Source organism: Oryx dammah, unplaced genomic scaffold (assembly GCF_014754425.2).
Source record: "Oryx dammah isolate SB20612 unplaced genomic scaffold, SCBI_Odam_1.1 HiC_scaffold_16, whole genome shotgun sequence".
In the NCBI taxonomy this organism is placed as follows: domain Eukaryota; kingdom Metazoa; phylum Chordata; class Mammalia; order Artiodactyla; family Bovidae; genus Oryx; species Oryx dammah.
The window spans coordinates 64,180,147-64,206,815 of NW_024070200.1; the positions used below are offsets into that span (position 1 = coordinate 64,180,147).

A 26,669-nucleotide genomic window follows, 5' to 3' on the forward strand; every position below is an offset into this window, starting at 1 on the left:
ACTACCAACTATAATAAATATAAAAAACAAGGCTTTGCAGAAAGCTGTATGCTTCATTCAGGATATCCAAGGATATCTTGGAATGAGAAAAAAGAAGTGTCAGAGGGTAGGGAGAAGTGGGGAGAAAGAGAGAGAAGGAAGAAGCAGCAAGATGCACCAGGCATTTGGTAGCAGAGTGGGAGGTGGGAAGTATGAGGAAGGCAAAACCTCCTAGAGGACTGAGATGTTCAGAAAATTTAAAAAGAAAGGGGTATCCTTCTGACTAGGTGCCAGCCAACCTGTGTGCTGGAACATGGCAACCCTCCCTATAGATAGCCAGCAGGAGGTTTCCAGCCTCTCCCAGTGTTTGGGGTCTCCAGAACACTGTCTAGTGTGCAGAGTGGTCACTCACAGTTTGGAGCTATACAGGAAACAGCTCTCAGCCTGTGGACATAGTGATCTAGGAGACTGGAGAGACAGTGTTTTAAATGTCAAAATTTGATGGACATTTAAGTGGCTTCCATACCTTGACTATTGTTAACACTGCTTTAATAAATGTGGGAATGCAGATACTGCTTTTGTAACCTGTTTTCATTTCCTTTGGTCCAAGGGATGAGTGGATAAAAAGAATGTCAATTCAGCCATGAAGAAGAAGGAAATCTGGACACTTGAAGCAGTGCAGGTGGACCTTGAGCCTGATTTGCTAAGTAAGTCAAAGAAAGACAAATACTGAATAATATCACAAAATCTAAAAAAGCCAACTCATAGTAAAAGAGAGTAGAATGGTGTTTACCAGGTGATGGGGAGTGAGGGAATTCAGGAGATGGTGGTTAAAGGGTACCAACCTACAACTAGAAAATGAAGAGATTCTGGGGATCTAATGCACAGCAGAGTAATTACAGTCAACAGTACTGGGCTATAAACTTCAAAGTTGCTAAGAGGCTAGATCTTAATTGTTTTCACCACACAAAAGAAATAATTACTACATGAAGTGATAGAAGTGTTGGCTAATGCTACAGTGGTAATGGTACTGAAATATACACATGTATGAAATAAGCATGCTGCACATCCTAAACTTACACAGTGTTATATGTCAATTGTATCTCAATAAAAAGACCATGTGTTCATTTTTAAATTTTGCATTGGGCATTACAAGTGTTATGATACTGAGATAAGGCATATATTTTTATGTCTAATCCTATTTACAAGTGGTCAAGGAGACAAAAGTGAACATCAACATCTTAGGAATCCATAAACTAAAATGGGTGAGACTGGGCAAATTTAATTCAGATGACTATTATATTAACTACTGTAGGCAAAAACCCCTTAGAAGAAATGGAGTAGCCCTCATAGTTAACAAAGAGTCTAAAATGCAACTTGGGTGCAATATCAAAAATGACAGAATGATCTCAGTTTGTTTCCAAGGCAAACCACTCAGCATCACAGTAATCCAAGTCTATGCCCCAACTACTGATACTGAAGAAGCTGAAGTTGACTCATTCTATGAAGACTTAGAAGATCTTCTAGAAATAGCACCAAAAAAGATGCCCTTTTCATCACAGGGGATTGGAATGAAAAGTAGAAAGTCAAGAGATATCTGGAGTAACAGGCAGGTTTGGGCTTGGAGTAAAAATGAAGCAGGGCTAAGGCTAACAGTTTTATAAAGAGAACACACTGGTCATAGCAAACAGTGTTTCCCAACAATGCAAGAGATGATTCTACACATGCACGTCACCAAATGGTCAATACCAAAATCAGACTTACTATATCCTTTGCAGATGAAGATGTAGAAGCTGTCTATAGTCAGCAAAAAAAGACCTGAAGCTGACTGTGGCTTAGATCATGAGCTCCTTATTGTAAAACTCAGGCTTAAATGGAAGAAAGTAGGGAAAACCAATAGGCTACTCAGGTATGACCTAAATCAAATCTCTTATGATTATACAATGTAGGTAATGAATAGATTCAAGGGATTAGGACTGGTAGACAGAATGCCTGAAGAACTATGGACAGAGGTTTGTAATATTGTATAGGAGGTGGTGACTAAAACCATCTCAAAGCAAAAGAAGCAAGAATCAAAATAGTTATCTGAGGAGGCTTTACAAATAGCTGAGGAAAGAAGACAAGTGAAAGGCATGGGAGAAAGGGAAAGATATACCCAACTGAATGCAGAGTTCTAGGGAATAGCAAGGAGAGTAAAGAAGGCCTTCTTCAACGAACAATGCAAAGAAATAGAGGAAAACAACATAAAGGGAAAGACTAGAGGTCTCTTCAAGAAAGCTAGAGATTTCAAGGAACATTTCATCCAAGGATGGGTATGATGACGGACAGAGAGTATGGACCTAACAGAAGCAGAAGAGATTAAGAAGAGGTGGCAATAATACACAAAAAAAGTATAGAGTAAAGGTCATAATGATCTGGATAACCATGTGATGTGATCACTCACCTAGAGTCAGACATAGTGGGGATTGTGATGTCAAGTGGCACTTACAAAGCATTGCTATGAACAAAGGTGGTTGGTGGTGGTGATGGAATTCCAGCTGAGTTATTTCAAATGAGAAAGCTAATTCTTAGGTAAATTTATAGAGTCCAGGCCCTCAAGGAGGAAGGGGTTCAGGGCCCTTGAGGAGGAGAAAGGAGTCTGGGGTTCTCAAGGAGGAGAAAAGGACAAACTTTTTTTTTCTACATTGCTTTGTCTTCCTCACATAAGATGATTTTTCTTAAACTCTGAATTGTTATGACAAAGGTTTTTAAGACTAACTTTCTTTAATCCCAGAGCTAATGATTACACAAGGAAACAACTCATCTTGCTCAAGGGTATGTTTTTCCTTAAACTCTGTACTAATGATTATATAATAACTATCTTACCCAAGGACATGTTTCTCCTTCTTAACAAGAACTTTCTGACTAAACCTCTTATATTAAGACAAATGTTGTGGGAGTGGGTCTGGTAAAAGTATACAAGGCCTTGATGAGACGAGTGAGTGGGGCACTCTATGCCCCCTTCTGATGTCTGTGTCAGAAGATTTCTCTGTCCTTTTTCACTGTAATAAAACTTGTGCCACACAAAAGCTCTGAGTGATCAAACCTGGTCCCTGATTCTGAAGCTAAATCTTTTTCTTTGGAGATCACAAACCCAACATTGTTCACCACAGGCTATTAAAAAAAAAAAAAAAAGATGATGCTATTAAAACGATGCAATCAATATATTAGCAAATTTGGAAAACTCAGCAGTGGCCATAAGACTGGAAAAGGTCAGTTTTCATTCCAAACCAAGGAATGTTCAAACTATTGTACAATTATGTTCATTTCACATGCTAGTAGGGTTCTGATCAAAATCCTTCAACTAGGCTTCAGTAGTACATGAACTGAGAACTTCCAGATGTAGAAGCTGGGTTTAGAAGAGGCAGCAGAACCAGAGATCAAATTACCAATATTTGTTGGATCATAGTAAAAAACAAGGGATTTCCAGAAAAACATCTACTTGTGCTTCATTGACTATACTAAAGCCTTTGGTGTATGGATCACAAGAAACTGCGGAAAATTGTTAAAGAGATGGGGGTACCATATCACCTTACCTGTCTTCTGAGAAACCTATATGTAGGTCAAGAAGCAACAGGTAGAACTGAACATGGAACAACAGGCTGCTTCAGAATTGGGAAGGGAGTTTGACAAGGGTGTATATTGTCATCCTGCTCATTTAAATTATATGCAGAGTTCATCATGTGAAAAGTCAGGCTGAATGAATCACAAGCTGTAATCAAGATTTCCAGGAGAAATATCAACAACCTCAGATAAGCAGATGATACCACTATAGTGGTAGAAAGTGAAAAGGAACTAAAGAGTTCTTGATGATGGTGAATGACGAAAGTGAGAAGGCTGGTTTAAAACTCAACGTTTAAAAACTAAGATCATGGCATCTGGTCCCATAACTTCCTGGCTAACAGAAGGGGGAAAAGTGGAAGCAGTGCCAGATTTTATTTTCTTGGTCTCCAAAATAACTTTGGATGGTAACTGCAGCCATGAAATTAAAAGACATTTGCTCCTTGGAAGGAAAGTTATGACAAACCTAGACAGTATACTGAAAAAGCCAAGACATCACTTTGCCGACAAAGGTCTATATAGTCAAAGCTATGGTTTTTCCAGTAGTCATGTATGGATGTGAGAGTTGGACCGTAAGGAAGGCTGAGTGCTGAAAATTTGATGTTTTTGAATTATGATGCTAGAGAAGACTCTTGAGATTCTCTTGGACTGAAAGGAGATCAAGCCAATCAATCTTAACATAAATCAACCCTGATTATTATTGGAAGGACTGATGCTGTAGCTGTAGCTCCAACACTTTGGCTACCTGATGTGAGGAGCTGATTCTTTGGGAAAGACCCTGATGCTGGGAAAGATTGAAGGCAAAAGGAGAATGGGGGAGGCAGAGGATGAGATGGTTAGATAGTATTACCGACTCAATGAACATGAATTTGAACAAACTCTGGGAGACTGTAAAGGACAGGGGAACCTGACCCAGTCCACAGGGTCGCAAAGAGTAAGATACAATTAGTGACTGAACAACAACAACATTTACTTAAAGCCCAATATGCATCTCTTAAGTCAGCCCAGCACTCGGAAATCTCTAAGAAATTCAACCTTTTCCTCGTGTTCCTTCACAGACAATCTGTGTCCTGAGAAACTGGCTGCCGTGGGTCCATGCTTCCACTGAGCCGAGGACAAGAGAGCATTTGAAAACCTGCTATGGAGCACACAGTAGGACTCCTGTTATTTAAACAGTTAACAACAACTTGTTTCAAAATATAATTAGCATTTTCCCTTTTCAACTGTAAGATCTTTTTACTTTATTTACTGAATTTAAAAAGCCCTCAGTGTTTTGGGTCAAATTGCCTATAGATAAAGAGAAAGATGGATGGATACCTTAGTGTTTCACATACTATTCTACATGTTTATCAGCAGTAAAAAAAAAAAAAAAAACCTTGAAAACAACACAATCTGGCCAATTGAAATGTGATTTTGTATAAAAAGCCAATCTGAAAAAAAAAAAAAAAAACCTGGCTTATTGTATTCATTTCTTATTGGTGCTTTGACAGATTATGCCAAATTTGGCTGAAAACAACACAAATTTTTATCTGAAGGTCAGAGGTTTGAAATGGGTCTGCAGGTCTTCCTTCCTTCAGGAGGATCCAGCAGAGAATCTGTTCCCAGCCTTTCCAGGCTTCTAAAAAGAAACTTCATTCCTTGGCCTGTGGACTGCACCTCTCCCACCTGTTTCCACCCTCACATCTTACCCAACCTTCCTGCCTCCATCTTATACAAAGAAGCCTTGTGATTACCTGGGGTCCACCTGGATAATCTAATATACCTTGCACCTCAAGGTCCCTCACGTATTACAGCTGCATAGTCCTTTCTGCCATGTAACATAATATATTCATAGGTTATAGGCATTAGGATATGGACATCTTTGGTGGGAGGAGGGGGCCCATTACTCTACCTTCCACATTCACTAACAACCTATAAAATGTAACCAAATACTTGTTATTTTCTGGGGAATTTTGGCATCTTCAGAGCCAATTTAGAAGAAAGGATACTAGGCAGACCTGAACCTCTTCAACTTGAAAACTCCAGACCTGGATCTCAGTCTGGCTCTGCCCCTTAGGAGGGAGCCCTTTAGGTCACCGCTGGCTCAGGCACCATCCCACTCTCAAGGTCTCTTGATAAGCCACCCTACAACTTCACACCTCTGAGCTTCATACCAGCTTTGTAGTTGAAACCTTCCAGTTCACAAACTGTTTTTACATTTTTATGTTAACTCATTAACTACTGTTTTATTATTGGCTCATGTTGCTATTCCTGGATTTTGACAATCAAAACAAGTTGGATGATTCTGAGCTGATCATTACCCATGGTCTGACTTCCTCAAAGCATCACACTACAAAGGTTCCACAGGCTATTGTCTCTCTACTGGAGGAAGTAACCTGAGAGGTGTCAACTACAAACTGGCACTTGCCATTGGCACTTGCCATCTACTTCTAGAAGATTTAAATCATGTGCTGCTGTATATGCTGACTCTCAACACTCCCTGAAAGAAGTTCAGGGTAGAGAGCAGAAATCAGGCACCCTGTGCTCTGGGAAAAACTGGCAGAACAGTCTTAAGATAGTTGGATATTTTCAGGAACCAATTTTATGAGCTCAGTTCTTATATCTCCTCATATCTAGAAAAGCCCTGAAATCTTTCATGGTGACATTTGCTCCTTGTGACTAGCAGAAACTTTCTGCAAAGAAAATATGTGCTTGATTGCTTTGTACTCCCCCTTCATCAAAATCACGTATATGCTGACCTTCCCTGTTACCTCTTTGGAGCAGTTTCTCAGAACTATCTGACATACTGTTTCCCAGGCTATCGTCCTCATTTTGCCCCAGAAAAAACTCTCATGTTGTACATAGTTTTTTAAGTTAAGAGGGACAAGAGAGATGTGTTCCCATGCAGACTGCCAGCCGAAGCTGGTGTCTGGAGCTCTTCGCTCTTGGTTTCACAAAACATTTCCAAGGAGGAATCCCAGTCCCTAAGGTATGAGGTATAAGCCTCTGCTCCTGCCTGTGCAGAGGATCAGTCATGGGGCAAGATACCCCTGTGCAGATCAGCATCATTCAAAAAGCCAAGCAGGACATGGGAGCTATGGACTTTTGCTGCTGGGAGCCATTGCAGCCTGCCCAGAGCTGGCCCCTGTTCAGTCTGGGCCTGGGCAAGCAGTCAAATATGAGAGAAGCAGATTGTGGGAGGGGTGGTGGTTTGGAGGACTGGAGTGGCCCTCGGTGGTGTTTGGCCAGGTGGCACCAGAGCAGGGCTGACTCTGAGGATATGGATGTGGCCACAGAAAAGATCTTCAAATTTAAACCAGACAGTGAAATTTCCTTGATTAAAATAACAGAAACCTAGAATAACATTCAAGAACCCTCTTAAGTGATTGCTTCATCTTAGAGGGTGCCTCCACTGTGCTCTGATGCCCTGCCTCTTTGAGGGTCCCTCATGCCCTGAACTCCTTGCTGCTCTGGGTCCCTGGCCCTTCTCTGCCCTTCAGCTCTGTGTGCAACCCCTCTCACATGTAGTCTCTGCCTGAAGGCAGCCTCTCAGAGAGACCCTTCCCAATGTCACCCCGTCTCACTCACTCACACCCCCTCACCCTGGTCTTCCCTTTCCTAGCCTTTATCCCCAACTGACTCACAATTTCCATTGGTTCTGGTTAGTGTGCTGAGCAGCCAGGGAATTGCATGGTCCCCTGTGAGCTCTGGGGCAGGGTCTCTGCAGTTATTAGAAGAACTGGAAAACTGCAGAAAAACAAATTCTCCAGGGAAACCTGAAGATTCTTCAAAGCAAGGTGATTATGGTCAGGAATCTGGAAAATTAATTTCAAGCGTTAGGTTAAATCAGTTCTCTCATTAGAGAGGGGAAAATAAGGTACATTAGAGAATGACACAGCCTTTATGAACAACCCTGTTTAAAGCAGGAGATTTAAAATTTCACTAGCCAGTCATTTACTCCTCTCCCCAAAGAAAAACTGAGTTACTTAGAGAAGCTAAAAATAAAAGAACCAAAACTCAGCTCAAGGTAGAATGGGAATTATCCTTCCCATTCGATTATATTGCAAAAGAAAACTCCAATAGCACAGGGCAGATTAAGTCCTGAGTGCAGCAAGATCAGTGAGTTGCTGCCTTTCTTGCCAGAGATAAGCTTGTGGACTCACTGTCCTGCTGTGTCCCCTGAGGCTCTGAGCATGGAAACTAGGACCCTTCATGATCTTCCTAGAAAAAACTTACACCAGAGAGAACTTCATATCTTTAAAATTTCATTTTTCTAACAGCAAAAGGAATCGGTGCACACAGAGGCAGGAAACCCTTGGGAAAACACATGACCAGGTTAATACAGAGCAAGTGTCAGAGACAAAAAGTTTCAGATTAAAAATTTACACTGCTAGACAGAATGTTGTGCTATTATTTATAACAAAATCCTCTGAACATGGACACTTCAGATTCTGAGATTTTTATTTGCATGGTAGTATGGGTGGATTACTTCAGAAAACTCTTCTGGATGTAATATTGTCTGCCTCGCCTGGTGTCAGGTTTGCAGGGATTGGTGGGGAGGTGTCCTCTCCCAGGGAGTCGAATTCTCCCAAAGATCCTGCGCCACACTTTCCTGCCAGTGTCTTAATTTCCACTGCTGTTACCGAGTCCAAGCTCACTCTGCTTGCCGCAAGACTGGTCAATGAACCCGAGACAAGGTGTTGGGATCAGGAAGGGACCTTATTTGGGAGCCAGCTGACCGTGAAGATGGAAGGCTAGAGCCTCAAAATAACCATCTTGTCAGGGCCTGGTTGCCAGGTTATTTTATGGGTCAGAGATGGGGTGGGGAGGAAGGGGAGGAAACAAAGTAAAAAGACTATTCAGTCCTTGCAAATGTCCCCTAGAATGGCAGGTCTCAGGCAGGGGAAGGTGTTAGTGTAACTTCCTTACAGTTCTTCACAGGTGGGCAGCAGAGGTTATCTCCCTGAGGCAGGCCATTATATATGTTTATAATAACTAGAAAGGGTTAGTCACAGAGGCAGATCCAGTGTAAATTTAAAACTAACCCTTCCCAGCTACACTACTGCACACAATCTCAGGTTGAATAAGGTCTAATAGGCTTGCCTAAGAAACATACGGCCCCAGTTTCCCCTGGCAAAGGGAGGGATGGAGGCAGCTTAGTTCTGGCTGACTAGGGGCAATCACATCTGTGTTGAGCATTCAGTGCCTATAAACCAGTCTCCTCTCCTGGGGTTCACACACAGGATAGGATGACTCCATTGGGAGCCAGGAAAGTAGTCTCGTATTGACACAGAGTGCCTGCCCAGCCCAAGGTCTGGGGCTGGTGAGGACCCAGGGGAGGCAGGCCTGGGCTGATGAATGCAGTTCTGAGGGATCCTAGAGCCACCTGCTCAGAACAACACAAAACCCAAGGCAAGGAGGAGAGACAGGCAGAGGAAAGTGAGGAGGAGGTCTGTCCCCATAGCCACTCTCTGACTTCTTACCAGCCCTCTCCCATCCACTGGCTGAACAAACAGCCACATCATCCACATCAGATGATTAGTGATGGAGGCACTAGGAAAGTGGGGGTGGCCTGGGGTAAGGGTGGAGGGGTGGGAGGTGGGGAGGGAGATGGCAAGGATCACTTTGGCAATCACATTTCCTCAGTACACATCTTTTTCAAGGAGGCTCATCCATACTGGGTTTGCAGGAGTAATTTCAACTTGCAGAGCTCTGGTGGGTACAGGGGCCCTAAGTTCTCAGGGCCTACACTGACTGGCCTTTCATGGGAAGCCACAATTCTTGGCCAGTAGGATATCGATGGCAAGGGTGGGGGTAGTGGGACATGTCAAAGAGAAGCCTGCAGCCAATTTTGCCCCACCAGCTTTGCTTTTTATCTGGACTCCTTGCTGGAGAATCACCTCTATTTGTGAACTAGAGAAAGGGAATCTTCAGTTACTTTCTAAGAATCAATCAGAACTTCACATAAATGCTCAAGTTATGGAAAAAAACCATTTAATAATCCTAAACAATATTTGATTTTGAAATATTGATATTAAATTCTTCATATTTCATACTTTACTAGATTTATTTTAAAAACTAATTTATGGCTAGGTTTTCAATCAAAATGTTACTAACTTTTTGTCATTTGGATACTTTGATAAATACTGTATTGTGAAAATACTTTTTATTTTTAAATACTGTTCAGTGAAAAATAAATACGCTTTCTCATCCACCAGACAAGGTTGGAACTCCTTCTCCTAGGGAACCTTGTCACTTCCCTAAAATGCACTTCTGCTTATACTACAAAACTTCCTCAATGCTTCCCATCCCACTTATATCCTTACTATCCCCATTCTATCCAATGATGTGGCTCCCAAAATGGGGGTACAACATGGACAAAGTAGAAGAGTAGAACCCCACTGAACTGTCAAGTATGGATGGATCAAGACCTTTGCCAACAGGTAGAGAAAGAGGGTGTCGAGAGAGAGTAGGAGGGATGGAAGTTAAGGGGTGACTTGGAAGTTAAGGAGTGACTTGGAAATTAAGAGACACCAAGGGCATATTTCATGCAAAGATGGGCACAATAAAGGACAGAAATGCTATGGACCTAAGAGAAACAGAAGATATTAAGAAGAGGTGGCAAAAATACACAGAAGAACTATACAAAAAATATCTTCATGACCCAGAGAACCACAATGGTGTGATCACTGACTTAAAGCCAGACATCCTGGAGTGCGAAGTCAAGTGGGTCTTAGGAAGCATCACTACAAACAAAGCTCGTGGAAGTGATGTAATTCCAGTGGAGCTATTTCAAATCCTAAAAGATAAACTCAAAACTCTACACTCAAAAAAGAAAGTGCTGCACTCAAAATGCCAACAAATTTGGAAATCTCAGCAGTGGCCACAGGACTGGAAAAGGTCAGTATTCATTCCAATCCCATTGAAAGGCAATGCAAAAGAATGTTCAAACTACTGCAAAATTGCTCTCATATTTCACACATTAGCAAAGTAATGCTCAAAATTCTCCAAGCTAAGCTTCAACAGTGTGTGAACCGAGAACTTCCAAATGTTCAAGCTGGATTCAGAAAGGGTAGAGGAACCAGAGATCAAATTACCAACATATGCTGATTCATAGAAAAAGCAAGAGAGATCCAGAAAAACATCTACTTCAAGCTTATTGACTACACTAAAGCTTTTGACTGTGTAGATCACAACAAATTGTGGAAAATTCTTAAAGATGAGAATATCAGAACACTTTACCTGCCTCCTGAGAAATCTGCATGTAGGTCAAGAAGCAACAATTAGAACCAGACATGGAACAACAGACTGGTTCCAAACTGGAAAAGGAGTATGACAAGGCTGTATATTGTCACTTTTCTTATTTAACTTATATGCAGAGTACATCATGAGAAACGCTGGGCTGGATGAAGCACAAGCTGGAATCAAGATTGCCAGGAGAAATATCAATAACCTCAGATATGCAGATGACACCACTCTTATGTCAGAAAGTGAAGAGGAACTAAAGAGCCTCTTGATGAAACTGAAAGAGGAGCGTGAAAAAACTGGCTTAAAACTCCACATTCAGAAAATGAAGATCATGGCATCCGGTCCCATCACTTCATGGCAAATAGATGGGGAAAATATGGAAACAGTGACAGACTTTATTTTTTTGGACTCCAAAATCACTGCAGATGGTGATTGCAGCCATGAAATTAAAAGACACTTGCTCCTTGGAAGAAAAGTTATGATCAACCTAGACAGCATATTTAAAAACAGAAACATTACTTTGCCAACAAAGGTCCATCTAGTCAAGGCTATGATTTTTCCAGTAGTCATGTATGGATATGAAATGAAAGCTGGACCATAAGAAAGCTGAGCGCCAAAGAACTGATGCTTTTATTTATTTTTTTTTTCAGTTCATTTTTATTTATTTATTTTTTTTGGAGGCTAATTACTTTACAATATTGTATTGGTCCTTCCACACATCAACATGAATCCGCCATGGGCGTACACGTGTTCCCCATCCTGAACCCCCCTCCCACCTCCCTCCCTGTACCATCCCTCTGGGTCATCCCAGTGCACCAGCCCCAAGGAGATTTCTTAAAAAACTGGAAATAGAACTGTGGTGTTGGAGAAGACTCTTGAGAATCACTTGGACTCCAAGGAGATCAAACCAGTCAATCTTAAAGAAAATCAGTCCTGAATATTCATGGGAAGGACTGATGCTGAAGCCGAAGCTCTAATACTTTGGCTACGTGATTTGAAGAATTCACTCTTTGGAAAAGACCCTGATGCTGGAAAAGTGTGAGGACAGGAGGAGAAGGGAACGACAGAGGATGAGATGGTTGGATGGCATCACCGACTCAATGGACATGAGTTTGAGTAAATTCTGGGAGATGGTGATGGACAGGCAGGTCTGGTGTGCTGCAGTCCATGGGGTTGCAAAGAGTCGGACACGACTGAGCAACTGAACTGAACTGAACTGAACTGGAATTTTAGAACTCCAAGGAGAGCTCGGCAACACCCTTCTAATCCCAGGAAGGAAGAAGTGACTTAGATGCATTCATCCTTAATAATTCAACCTCATATCTCAGACTATCTTCTGAGGTAGGAGATAGATGGGCTGGTTGGACATTTACAATCAGCCAGTTTTCTCTTTGTATTTCCTGAGATAAGAGATAGGTGGGCTCCAGTTGAGGAACTGACAATGAGATCCCCCTTTGCTCTCAGAAATAGAAGTAACAACAGAAACAGGGTAAATAGCCAGTCTTTGTCTCTTGTTAACACCTCAAGGGAATAATTGAGAGAGGCAAACACAAAGAGAGGCAAAGCCCCTTCTAAGTAAAGGGCAAGGGGGACATGGCACACGCACAGAAAGGCTCCTTGGCGTCGAAAGTCGGGACAACTCCATCCCATAATGAGTCTGGCTCCTCCCAAAAGCCTTCACTTCGAGATCCATCTTGGCTGAGGGGTGCGTATGCACCCCAGGGGAAGGTCCCAGGGTAGGTCAGGCATGGAAAAACTAGATAACTAGCCTGAAGGAAGACAAAGGCCTGGGAGAACTGCCTTATAAATTTCTCAACTGCCTCTTTCCTGGGCTCCTCCTCGCTAGGGAGGATGAGCACACCCTTTCTCTCCAGGTGTGCTTCTCTGCCTTGCTTCTGTCTCAACTAAACTGTTTCTCTCTGTGCTCTCCCCTTGTTCTTTTGCTGTGTCTCTAATAATAAACTTTGTACCTGCATTTATAGTTTCTACCTCTGTGACAAGTGCATTTTTCATTGGGGGCAAAGATCCAGCGAAAATTAGCTTCTTGCCTCTAGCCCTTTCTCATTTGGTGACTAAGATTTCTGGTTTTTATCTGGGCTACCCAGGTTCAAGTCTTGGGCAGGGAATTAAGATCTCTCTTCATGACACTGCTCACTGTTACCTCGCTGAGATCACTACAAGAATATAGGGCAGGACAAAGTGTTACAACTTATATTTATTCAGAATAGCATTTTTCAAAATAAGCGGCCAATAAAAGAAGACAAAAATACAAGCAGATGCACAAAATTTTTTATTTTCCAAATATTCCAACTTTTCCAAGTTTCCCTTATTCTCTTGGCTTGTAGTGGTGTAGAGGATGGGGGGGGGGACTGTCTTCAAAGGAACACCTCCCTTCTTTTATTTGTCCTGGGGAACCCTCACTGCTTCTCATCTCAGCAATCAGAAATACAAACTTCTCAGAGCATAATTTTGTAATGCAAAGCACAGAAACACGTGATGAATCAGCACTTGAAAATAGCTATAGGATAGAGTTTATTTTTCTAATAACTAGCCTACTGGTGCAAGAATATGTGAGGGAAAAATAGGAAAGGCTTGTTGACCACGTCATAACTCTTCCCCTGCAGGAGTGAACTACACTGTGAGGCTGTGGTCTCTGGTTTGTGAATTGTGCCTGAAGACTCATTTCTCCTCAGGCCTTCTGAAGGCAAGACAAGAAAATCAGAAATAATGGCCAGAGAAGGCCTGGAATTCCCAGACCCTGGCTATGGGGACTGCTGAGAGGAACTCTGAGCAGCCTGACATTTGTACTCTTCCCACCTATAAACTTACTATTGGACTAGAAAATGTGATGAAATGCATAGCTCTTGTCATGAACACTGTCTAAAGTACAACTTTCTGCAATGCTAGAAGCATTCCTATATAAAAGTGTGATAATTCAGCACTTAAAATGTGGCTAGTGCCACTGAGGAAGCAAAGTTTAACTTCATTTACTTTTCACTAATCTGAATGTCAACAGCTTCCTGGGACCACTGGCAATAGTACTGGGCAGCAGGGGTTTGCAGGTAGTCAGAGCTTCTGCTGCAAGGCAGGGAGGAGACTTCAGTTGATATACAACACAGACGGTAGACTATCTGTCCATCTTCAAAGTTGCGATGTTTCACTGTTTCAGCGACATGATCCTTGATGGCAGAAACATAGATGTCTGAGCAGACGTCCTTCCAGGAGTAAAACAGAAAGAGGCTCCTCCGTGAGATAAGGTGGGAGAATGTGGCTGGATGCCTGATAGACGCTCTGTGGCCAGTGACACAGACGTCCCTCTTCTTAAGCTCAGAGTAGCCAATCAGGTCAGCCCGGAAGAGGTGATGCAGATGTGGTAGGGTTAGAAGGGAAGGTTGGACAGTGTAGAAGGAGCAGAGGAGGATGCATAGAAGGATATAAAGGGAGGAAACTAAATACCTACTTCAGCTGCCGTCCACTCCCATCTGGCAGTGAGCATCATCACTGCCTTGGACTCAAGATCAGATCTGAGGCTCCCAGCCCACCTTGTCCTTCAACACTCAATCGGCTCAGCTTCTACAGATTATGAAAAATGTCATAATGTAATGCATCAAATAGGATTATGCAGAAACTTCTTTCTGAATGGCTTACTAAGTGAAGCATCATTTTCCTTTTCGCCACTCCTCCCTCACAGTGTCTGGTAAAAAGTTTTGCAGCTTGGTTTGAAAGAGTTGGAATGAATAATTATGTAATATCCTTTAAGGTCACATTATTTAATCAATGCATGCTTCTCTGATAGCAATCCTCCTGCAATGTGGGAAATTCCAGTTTGATTCCTGGGTCAGAAAGATCCGCTAGAAAAGAGATAGGCTATCCACTCCAGTATTCTTGGGCTTCCCTTGTGTCTCAGTTGGTAAAGAATCCACCTGCAATGTGGGAGACCTGGGTTCGATTCCTGGGTTGGGAAGATCCCCTGGAGAAGGGAAATGCTACTCACTCCAGTATTCTGGCCCAGCAAATTCCATGAACTGTATTGTCCATGGGGTTGCAAAGAGTCAGACATGAATGAGCGACTTTCACTTCACCACTCATCTAACCTTGTGGCTGATCTCACACTGCCACATGGTTGAAGATGTTGGGGCCACAACAGTCTCTGCTTAATTCTACTAGGGACACAGACAGCAAGGAAGGTTGTAGGGTGACCTGCAGCAAATCAAGCTGGAAAATGCCTCAGAGGGGTAAACAGGGAAGAGCTCTCTGATGAGGGGACACTTCAGCAGAGCCACAGAAAGGAAAGAGGGATTCAGAGATGCTAAACAGGCCCTGAGGCCAAGGTTGGGCAGGTCAGGCACCTGTTTTATATCTGCAACACGAAGGACATTAACAAAGTGCCCTTCGGAGGCTGTGAGCACCTTTTAGCAGGCACCTGGCAGAAAGCTTACCAACCTGTAGGCATCCAAGTGTGTGCTGCTCCCAGAGACCCTGACGCCCTGAGATGTGGGGCTGAGCACCTCCCAGTTCAACTCTAGATGACAGTCAAAGCAAAAGTCTTCCCTGTGCTCTGTGTGTTTGGTACTGAAACTGGACTTACCTTAAGATTTCACAAAAGTGTCAAGCATCTTTTAAGAGATTTCAAGCATCTCACCTGAGCTTCTCCCCAAATGTGTCTACCTGGAGATGCTGGTGATCAGAGTTTCACAACCCATCTCACATCCATCACATGTCCCAAATATTCTTCCTTCTGTGTTCTTTCTAGTTATTTCAACTCTCTAATTCCATCCTATGTTGTCACTCCTTGAAAGCAAGCCCCACATGTCCCTCAACTGATATACCACCCAGGCTGTAGACTATCTGTCCATGTTCAAATTTGCAATGGTTCACTGTTTCAGTGACATGATCTTTGATGGTAGAAACACAGGGCCCCTGAGGTTCCAACAGTCCTTCTTTTTTACTAGAACTACAGAAGCCATTCTCCCTTGTATCTTCCTTCACTCTTAAAACTCTTTCAATTTTATGTGACATAGTATTCTGTGCTCAGTTGCTCAGTCATGTCTGCCTCTTTGTAGCCACACGGAATGTAGCCTGCCAGACTCCTCTGTCCATGGTATTTTCCAGACAAGAATACTGGAGTGGGTTGCCATTTCCTTTTCCATGTGTCATGACTGGGATCATCAAAACACTTTACTGATCACTAATCTGAATACGGATGACCTTGAACCTGTTCTTAGTGCCAACATTGCCAATGGACCCACCTGCCACACTTGTATATGGCAGTACAGCTCAGACACAGACACTGAAGTAAGATTAATTGTGTACTAATGTCAGATGCTGAGTAATACTCCTGTTTTCTTTGTTGGATTGTATGCTCTTTTCTGGATTTATAGTTCAGTTATTTGCCTTGCCCTTTGATATCAGTTGTTGTTCAGTGACTCTTTGCAATACTAGGAACTGCAGCATGCTAGGCTTCCCTGGTCCTTCACTATCTCCCAGAGTTTGTTCAAATTCCTGTCCATTGAGTTAGTGATGTCCCCTTCTCCTCCTGCCCTCAATCTTTCCTAGCATCAGGATCTTTACCAATGAGTCAGCTCTTCACATCAGGTGGCCAAAGTATTGGAGCTTCAGCTTCAGCATTAGTCCTTCCCATGAATATTCATTCAGGGTTGATTTCCTTTAGGATTGACTGGTCTGATCTCCTTGCTGGCCAAGGGACTCTCAAGAGTCTCTTCAACATCACAGTTCGAAAGCATCAATTCTTCAGCACTTAGCCTTCTTTATGGTCCAGTTCTCACATATGTACATGACTACTGGGAAAACCATAGCTTTGACTATACAGACCTTTGTAGGCAAAGGGATGCCTCTGTTTTTTAATATGCTCTCTAGGTTTGTCATAGCTTTTCTTCCAAGGAGCAAGCAACTTTTAATTTTGTCACTGTGGTCACTGTCTGCATTGATTTTGGAGCCCAAGAAGATGAACTCTGATACTGTTTCCACATTTTCCCCATCTATTTGCCATGAGGAGATGGGAATGGATTCCATGATCTTCTATATCAGCAGGATGAGTAATAACCCATTCACTGTACAGTGTGGACTTACCTCTGACTCTGTAGTAAGATAATACTAGGTAGGAAGAGCAGGCTGCTGGCCCATTTCCCCAGAGATCACAGCAGACCCGCTGGTGACTCAACATAGAAGGCCAGCAGGAGCCCACCAAGGCAGCCATGGGACCCATTCCTGGGTGGACAGAATGTTTTAAAAGCAGTGAGACTAAAAGAAAATTTGGAGCAGGGGCTTTGCCTGCTGCTTGATGTGGCAAGACTGGATGGACAGGACACCTGTCTGAAGGCCTTCAAAAATGATGACCAACGGTCAGAGAACAGGGAGGCAGAAACAGGTTTTCCACATACATGAAGGTAATGGGAGGAAAAATAAACACAAAAGCATACAAAGGACACGGGAATAACTCTTGTCTACATTCTGTGTGTGTTTCAGGCTTTGTTTTGTAATTATCTGCTTCCATGTAACCGCGTAACACTTTGCAGTGGGGGGTATGTTCTTTTCTCTTAATTTTTTTCTTTCATGTAAGGGATGGGGTACTATGTTTAAACTTCAGCACAGGAATCAAAGTCAGAGGTTTTCAGTATCAGAAGGCATCAGTATCAGATCAGAAGGCATCCTTACAGAGGATGGTAAGGCTCTGATGGGAAGTCCACATCAGATGAAAACCATCTTCATGGAGGTTCTGAGTGAAAAATGCAATCAGTATTAGTAGCCTGCATGTTCAAGGAAGTAAGTCTGCAGAGGGAATGTGTCAGCTGAAGGAAGTGATAGGAACAGTAGGACTGAGAATTCAAGGAGGAAAGGGCTCATGAGGAGATTAATAAACATGAGGTCATTTAAAAGACAGGATTATGTATGTGTATACATTTATTAGCATAGAAGCGTACACACAAAAAATATAATTGAACAAAAGAAATATCCGTAAATCGCAATGCTGCTTAACAGCATCTTACATTTAGGTCACACTGTTTCTGAGAGATACAAAAATATCTCTCAGTCAGGTCACACTGTGTTTGAAAGATACAAAAATATCTCTCAAAATATCTCTTAATCTTTTACTAATATTGGTGAAGAGAATGACAGGAGGAGGAGGGAACAACAGAGGATGAGATGGTTGGATGGCATCCCTGACACAATGGATATGAGTTTGAGCAAGTTCTGGGAGTTGGTGATGGACAGGAGGCCTGGCGTGCTGCAGTCCATGGGGTTGCAAAGAGTCAGACATGACTGAGTGGCTGAACTGACTGAATATTGAATAAAATACTAAAACATTTTATTCAATATTAATAGAACTGAAAGAAATGTTCTTTCATGGCAGGTCTTTGCAAATTGCTGCTAAAATATCAGACCATGAAAACCACAACATTTATCTAATTAGGTCTGTCATTATTTTAATTCAAGGCAACTAAAGATGCTAGATTCAGCATCCTACTGCTTTGAGACTTGAGCCTTAATTAGAGAATTTGTCCAAATTTAATATTACTAGAGTCGATTTAAAAATAAAAAATTCAGAGGGGAGGTCCTAAGATGGCAGAGGAATAGGAAGGGGAGAGTACTTTTTCCCCAAAAAATTCATCAAAAGATCATTTGAATGCAGACCAACTTCCACAAAACAACTTTTGAATGCTGGTGGAGAACATCAGGCACCGGACAAGGCAGCCCGTTCTCTTTGAAAGGAGCTAGGACAAAATATAAAAGACAAAAAGAGAGATGAAAGAGTTAGGGATGGAGACCCACCCCAGGGAGGGAGTCATGAAGGAGGAGAAGTTTCCAAACACCAGGAAACCCTCTCACTGGCAGGCCTGAGGGGAGTTTTGGAATCTCAGAGGGCAACATAACCGGGAGGGTGCGGGGGGGGGGGGAGGGGGGGCGGCAGGGGGTGCAGTGCGGTGCAGGGAAACACCATAGAATACGTGCCTAACTGCAACTCCCAGTGGAGAAGCAGCCCAGATGCTCACATCTGCCACCAGCAAGCGGGGGCTGAACAGAGAGGCACAGTTGCATGCTTAGAGTAAGGACCGGGCTTGAATGCCCTAAGGAAAATCTGAGGGAGCTAATGTGAGATAGCAACCCAAACTGTGGGATAGCCAGAGGGAGAGAGAAAAAAAAAGAGAGAGAGAGAGAACTTTGCAGCAAAAACTCTAATCTAAGGCACTGCTGGGCCTGCACACAGAACAAAGGATTGAGCGAATACCAGAGGAGAATTAGCCTGTTGCGGACCAGCCCAACCCCCACCAGAGGCAGAGAGGCAGGCGGGCGGCAGCCAGAGCCAGAAGGCGAAGGGCAAGCATGGCCTCAGAGATAGCATCCCCTACCAAACAGCAAGCAGTCTCCCAGTTGTTAACCAAGTCTTCCTGGTATCCTGGACAGTTGACATCTGCCAGGAGGGTCACAGCCAGAGATCAGCTCCCGAGAGGAGACACACGGCACACCTGAGATGATGCTCCCACTGCGCACCCAGGAAACTGAGCAGCTGGGACAGGGAGGAGATAAGATGGACCCCCCTGACCCCCACCTGGGGAGAGTGCACTCACCAAGCACCTGGTCGCCTGAGCTGCTTGGACCTGGAAGTGCACAAAATGCAGGCCCAGCTGAGTCTGTGCCTTTGTGGAGTACCCGAAAACCTGAACCTGAGTGGCTTAGGCCTGGGAGGTGCATGCAACCCAGAGCCCACATTGGACAGTTTCCCAGCACAGCAACCTGGAGCCTGAACAGTGTAGACCAGGAAAGTCCACATGCCATGAGCTGTGGGAAACCCAGTGTGGTCCACACCCTGCGAGCACTCGCCACACGTGCCAGTGATATTTGCAGTGTTCCTCCCTCCCCATAGCACAACTGAACAAGTGAGCCTAAATAAGTGACCACTTTCGCCCCCTTGCATCAAGGCATAAATTAGACACTGAAGAGACTTGGAAACAGAGGAAGTCAAAATAAAGAAGAGGGAACCACTTTGGAAGTGACAGGTGCAACAGATTAAAACTCTGTAGTTAACATTGACTAAGCATTGGAACAGAGAAGGCAATGGCACCCCACTCCAGTACTCTTGCCTGGAAACTCCCATGGACGGAGGAGCCTGGTAGGCTGCAGTCCATGGGGTCGCGAAGAGTCACGACTGAGCAATTTCACTTTCACTTCTCACTTTCATGCATTGGAGAAGGAACTGGCAACCCACTCCAGTATTCTTGCCTGGAGAATCCCAAGGATGGGGGAGCCTGGTGGGCTGCCGTCCATGGGGTCACACAGAGTCAGACACGACTGAAGCGACTTAGCAGCAGCAGCAAGCTTTGGAAGGGGCCTATAAAACCTTGAGAAGAGGAATAAGCTGGAACAAGGAACTATTTGAAACTGAACTTACCCCACGCTGCCCTCAACAGCTCCAGAGAAATTCCTAGATATATTTTACTACTATCATTTTTAAAATTTTATGTTCTTTATTACTCCTTTAATTTTCATTTTTATAACCTACTATTACCTTGCCAAAAAATACCCTATTTTTAAAGCAAATTTCATATATATATATATTTAATAATTTTGTCATTTTGTTTTGTTTCTTTAATATTGTATTTTGGAGAGTCTATTCTAGATTTTTAATCTTTGCATTTTGGTATTTGTTATCAAGTCTGTACCTTTAAAAATCTAATCATCAGTACCCATTTTTTACTTATGGGTGTGATTACTGGCTTGATTGCTCTCTCCTCTTTTGACTCTCCTTTTTCTCCCCCAGGTCACCTCTATCTCCTCGCTCCCCCTTCTCTTCTCTACCCAACTCTGTGAATCTCTGTGGATCTCTGTGGGTATTCCAGGCTGTGGAGAACACATAGGTAACTGGTCACTGGCTAGATTGGTCTCTCCACTTTCGACTCCCCCTTTTCTTCTCCTGGTCATCTCTACCTTCCTTCTCCCTCTTCTCTTCACTATATAACTCCGTGAACCTCTCTAAGTGTTCCACACTCCGGACAGCACATAGGGAATTGATTACTGGCTAGACTGCTCTCTTCCTTTAGATCCCCCCTCTTCTCCTGGTCACCTCTACCTCCCTCCTCCCTGTTCTCTTCGCCTTGTAACTCTCTTCTCTTCTCTTCTCCTTGTAACTCTGTGAACCCCTGGGCATCCCTCACTCTGCAGAATCTTTTTACCATTAACCTATATGTTTTGTCATTGGTGCTGTATGGATGGAGAAGTCTGGAGGCTACTATAAGAATAAGACTGAAAGCCAGAGGCAGGAGGCTTAAATTGAAAACTTGAGGACACCAAAAACTCCTGACTCCAGGGAACATCAATCAACAAAAGCTCATCCAAAAGCCTCCATACCTACACGGCAACCAAGCTCCGCCCAAGAGCCAACAAGTTTCAGAGCAAACATACCAAGCTAATTCTCCAACAAAACAGGAACATAATCCTGAGCATTAAAATACAGGCGGCCAAAAGTTACAGCAAACCCAGAGACACCTCAAAACACTACTGGACACTTCATTGCACTCCAGAGAGAAAAGTTCCAGCTCCACCCACCAGAACACAGATGCAGGCTTCCCTAATCAGGAGACCCTGACAAGCCACTTGTCCAACCACACCCACAAGGAGGAACCTCCAAAATAAAGAGGAAACATAAATTTCCAGCATGCAGAAAGGCCCTCCCCAAATAGCAATCCAAAGGAACATGATAAATGCCCCCCAAACCAAAAACAAGAGGAGGAGATAGGGAGTCTACCTGAAAAAGAATTCAGAACAGTGATAGTAAAGATGATTCAAATTTTTAAAAACAAAATGGAGTCACAGATAAATATCCTGGAGACAAGGATTGAGAAGATGCCAGAAATGCTTAACAAGGGAAAAGAAGAAATAAAAAAGAGTCAGTCAATAATGAATAATGCAGTAACTGAGATCAAAAGCACTCTAGAGGCAACCAACAGTAGAACAATTGAGGCAGAAGATAGGATAAGTGAGGTAGAAGATAGAACGGTGTAAATAAATGAAGCAGAGAGGAAAAGAGAAAAAAGAATGAAAAGAAATGAGGACAATTTCAGAGACCTCCAGGACAATGTTAAATGCCCCAACATTCAAATCACAGGTCTCCCAGAAGAAGACAAGAAAAAGAAATGCCATGAGAAAATACTAGAGGAGATAATAGTGGAAAGCTTCCCTAAAATGGGGAAGGAAATAGCCACTCAAGTCCAAGAAATCCGGAGAGTCCCATACAGGATAAATCCAAGGTGAAACACTTCAAGACACATATTAATCAAATTAATGAAGATCAAATACAAAAAGCAAATATTAACAGTAGCAAGGGAAAAGCAACAAATAACACACAAGGGGATTCCCATCAGGGTAACAGCTGATCTTTCAAAAAAAAAAAAAAAACTCTTCAGGCCGGAAGGGAATGGCAGGACATACTTAAAGTAATGAAAAAGAAAAACCTACAACCGAGATTACTATACCCAGCAAGGATCTCACTCAAATATGAAGGAGAAATGAAAAGCTTTACAGACAAGCAAAAGCTTAGAGAATTCAGCACCACCAAACCAGCTCTTTACCAAATGCTGAAGGATCTTTTCTAGACAGGAAACACAGAAACGGTTTATAAACTCAAACCCAAAACAACAAAGTAAATGGCAATGGGGTCATACTTATCAATAATTACTTTAAATGAAAATGGGTTGAATATCCCAACCAAAAGACAAAGACTGGCTGAATGGACACAAAAACAAGATCCCTATATATGCTGTCTACAAGAGACCCACCTCAAAAATAAGGGACACATACAGACTGAAAGTGAAGGGCTGGAAAAAGATATTTCACAAGATGGAGACCAAAAGAAAGCAGGAGTAGCAATATGCATATCAGATAAAATAGACTTTGAAATAAAGGCTGTGAAGAGAGACACAGAAGGACACTACATAATGATCAAAGGATCAATCCAAGAAGATGTAACAATTTTAAATATATATGCACCCAACATAGGACCACTGCAATATGTAAGGAAAATACTAACAAGTATGTAAGGAGAAATTAACAGTAACACAGAAATGGTGGGAGATTTTAATACCCCACTCACACCAATGGATAGATCAAATAAACAGAAAATTAGCAAGGAAACACAAACCCTAAATAATACAATGGGCCAGTTAGGCCTAATTGATATCTATAGGACATTTCACTCCAAAACAATGAGTTTCAGCTTTTTCTAAAGTGCACACAGAACCTTTTCCAGGACAGATGACATCTTGGGTAATAAATCTAGCCTTGGTAAATTCAAAAAAATAGAAATCATTAGTATCTTTTCTGATCACAATGCAGTAAGACTAGATGTCAACTACAGGGGAAAAAAAAACTGGTAAAAATACAAACATGGAGGCTAAACAACACGATTCTGCATAATCAACAAATCACAGAAAAATAAAAAAAGAAATAAAAATATACATAGAAATGAATGAAAATGAAAACACAACAACCCAAAACCAGGATTCAGTATAAGCAATGCTAATGCTGTGAAAGTGCTGCACTCAATATGCCAGCAAATTTGGAAAACTCAGCAGTGGCCACAGGACTGGAAAAGGTTAGTTTTCATTTCAATCCCAAAGAAAGGCAAAGCCAAACAATGCTCAAACTACTGACAATTGCACTCATCTCACATGCTAGTAAAGTAATGCTCAAAATTCTCCAAGCCAGGTTTCAGCAATACGTGAACCATGAACTTCCAGATGTTCAAGCTGGTTTTAGAAAAGGCAGAGGAACCAGAGATCAAACTGCCAACATCTGCTGGATCATGGAAAAACCAAGAGAGTTCTAGAAAAACATCTATTTCTGCTTTATTGACTATGCCAAAGCCTTTGACTGTGTGGATCACAATAAACTGTGGAAAATTCTGAAAGAGATGGGAATACCAGACCACCTGATTGCCTCTTGAGAAACTATATGCAGGTCAGGAAACAACAGTTAGAACTGGACATGGAACAACAGACTGGTTCCAAATAGGAAAAGGAGTACATCAAGGCTGTATATTGTCAGCCTGCTTATTTAACTTATATGCAGAGTACATCATGAGAAACGCTGGGCTGGATGAAGCACAGGCTGGAATCAAGATTGCCAGGAGAAATCTCAATAATCTCAGATATGCAGATGACACCACCCTTATGGCAGAAAGTGAAGAGGAACTAAAAAGCCTCTTGATGAAAGTGAAAGAGGAGAGTGAAAAAGTTGGCTTAAAGCTCAACATTCAAAAAATAAGATCATGGCATCTGGTCCCATCACTTCATGGGAAATAGATGGGGAAAGAGTGGAAACAATGTCAGACTTGATCTTTTTGGGCTCCAAAATCACTGCAGATGGTGACTGCAGCCATGAAATTAAAAGATGCTTACTCCTTGGAAGAAAAGTTATGACCAAGCTAGATAGCATATTGAAAAGCAGAGATATTACTTTGCCAACAAAGGTCCGTCTAGTCAAGGCTATGGTTTTTCCAGTGGTCATGTATGGATGTGAGAGTTGGACTGTGAAGAAAGCTGAGCACTGAAAAATTGATGCTTTTGAACTGTGGTGGTGCTGGAGAAGACTCTTGAGGGTCCCTTGGACTGCAAGGAGATCCAACCAGTCCATTCTGAAGGACATCAGCTCTGGGATTTCTTTGGAAGGAATGATGCTAAAACTGAAACTCCAGTACTTTGACCACCTCATGCAAAGAGTTGACTCATTGGAAAAGACTCTGATGCTGGGAGAGATTGGGAGCAGGAGGAGAAGGGGACGACAGAGGATGAGATGGCTGGATGGCATCACTGACTCGATGGACGTGAGTCTGAGTGAACTTTTGGAGTTGGTGATGGACAGGGAGGCCTGGCGTGCTGCGATTCATGGGGTCGCAAAGAGTCGGACACGACTGAACAACTGAACTGAACTGAAGGTGAAGGTTCATAGCAATACAAGCTTACCTCAAGAAATAAAAGAAAAACCAAAAAATAACCTAACTCTACACCTAAAGTATCTAGAAAAAGAAGAAATGAAGAGTCTCAGAGTTAGTAGAAGGCAGGAAATCATAAAAATTAGGACAGAAATAAATGTAAAGAAACAAAACAGACTGTAGCAAAAATCAAAAAACTAAAAGATGGTTCCTTGAGAAGATAAATAAAATACACAAATCATTATCCAGACTCATCAAGAAAGAAAGGGAGAAGAATCAAATCAACAAAATTAGAAATGAAAATGGAGAAATCACAACAGACAACACAGAAATTCAAAGGATCATTAAAGACTACTACTATCAGCAACTCTATGCCAATAAAATGGACAACTTGGAAGAAATGGACAAATTCTTGGAAAAATATAACTTTCCAAAACTGAACCAGGAAGAAATAGAAAATCTTAACAGATACATCACAAACATGGAAATCAAAACTGTAAAATACTCTTCCAACAAACAAAAGCCCAGAACCAGATAGCTTCACAGGTGAGTTATACCAAAAATTTAGAGAAGAGCTCACACCTATCCTCCTCAAACTCTTCCAGAAAATTGCAGAGGAAGGTAAACTTCCAAACTCATTCTATGAGCCCACCATCACCCTACTACCAAAACCAGACAAAGATGCCACACACACACACACACACACACACACATACACACACACACACACACGCACACCTACAGGCCAATATCATTGATGAACATAGATGCAAAAATCCTTAACAAAATTCTAGCAGATGGAATCCAACAACATATTAAAAAGATCATATACCATGACCAATTGGGCTTTATGCCAGGGATACAAGGATTCTTCAATATTCACAAATCAATCAATGTGATACACCACATTAACAAATTAAAAGATAAAAACCATACGATTATCTCAATAGATGCAGAGAAAGCCTGTGACAGAATTCAACATCCATTTATGAGAAAAAAAACATCCTCCAGAAAACAGGAATAGAAGGAACATACCTCAACACAATAAAAGCCATATATGATAAACCCACAGCAAACATTTTTATCCTCAATGGTGAAAATTTGAAAGCATTTCCTCTAAAGTCAGGAACAAGACAAGGGTACCCACTCTCATCACTACTATTCAACATAGTTTTGGAAGTTTCACCAATAGCCATCAGGGAAGAAAAAGAAATAAAAGTAATCCAGATTAGAAAGAAGAAGTAAAACTCTCACTGTTTGCAGATGACATGATCCTCTACATAGAAAACCCTAAAGACACCACCAGAAAATTACTAGAGCTAACCAATGAATATAGTAAAGTTGCAGTATATAAAAATAACACACAGAAATCCCTTGCATTCCTATACACTAACAATGAGTAAATAGAAAGAGAAATTAAGGAAACAATTCCATTCACCATTGCAACGAAAAGAAAAAAAAAATACTTAGGAATAAATCTACCTAAAGAAAGAAAAGACCTATATATAGAAAACCTTAAAACACTGATGAAAGAAATCAAAGCTGACACAAATAGATGGAGAAATATACCATGTTCATGGATCGGAAGAATCAATATAGTGAAAATAAGTATACAACCCAAAGCAATCTATACATTCAATGCAAACTATACATTCAATGCAATCAAGTTATCAACAGTATTTTTCAAAGAACTAGAACAAATAATTTCACAATTTATATGGAAATACAAAAAACCTCGAATAGCCAAAGCAATCTTGAGAAAGAAGAATGGAACTGGAGGAATCAACCTGTCTGACTTCAGGCTATACTGCAAAGCTACAGTCATCAAGACAGTATGGTATTGGCACAAAGACAGAAATATAGATCAATGGAATAAAATATAAAGTCCAGAGATAAATCCAGGTACCTATGGACACCT

General features: G+C 42.0%; 1 protein-coding gene across 1 annotated transcript in view; it reads right to left on the minus strand.

The window, feature by feature from the left end:
• Positions 1-26,669, minus strand: part of GABRG3 (gamma-aminobutyric acid type A receptor subunit gamma3) — an 823,115-nt gene that overhangs the window by 380,535 nt on the left and 415,911 nt on the right. The window lies entirely within an intron of this gene.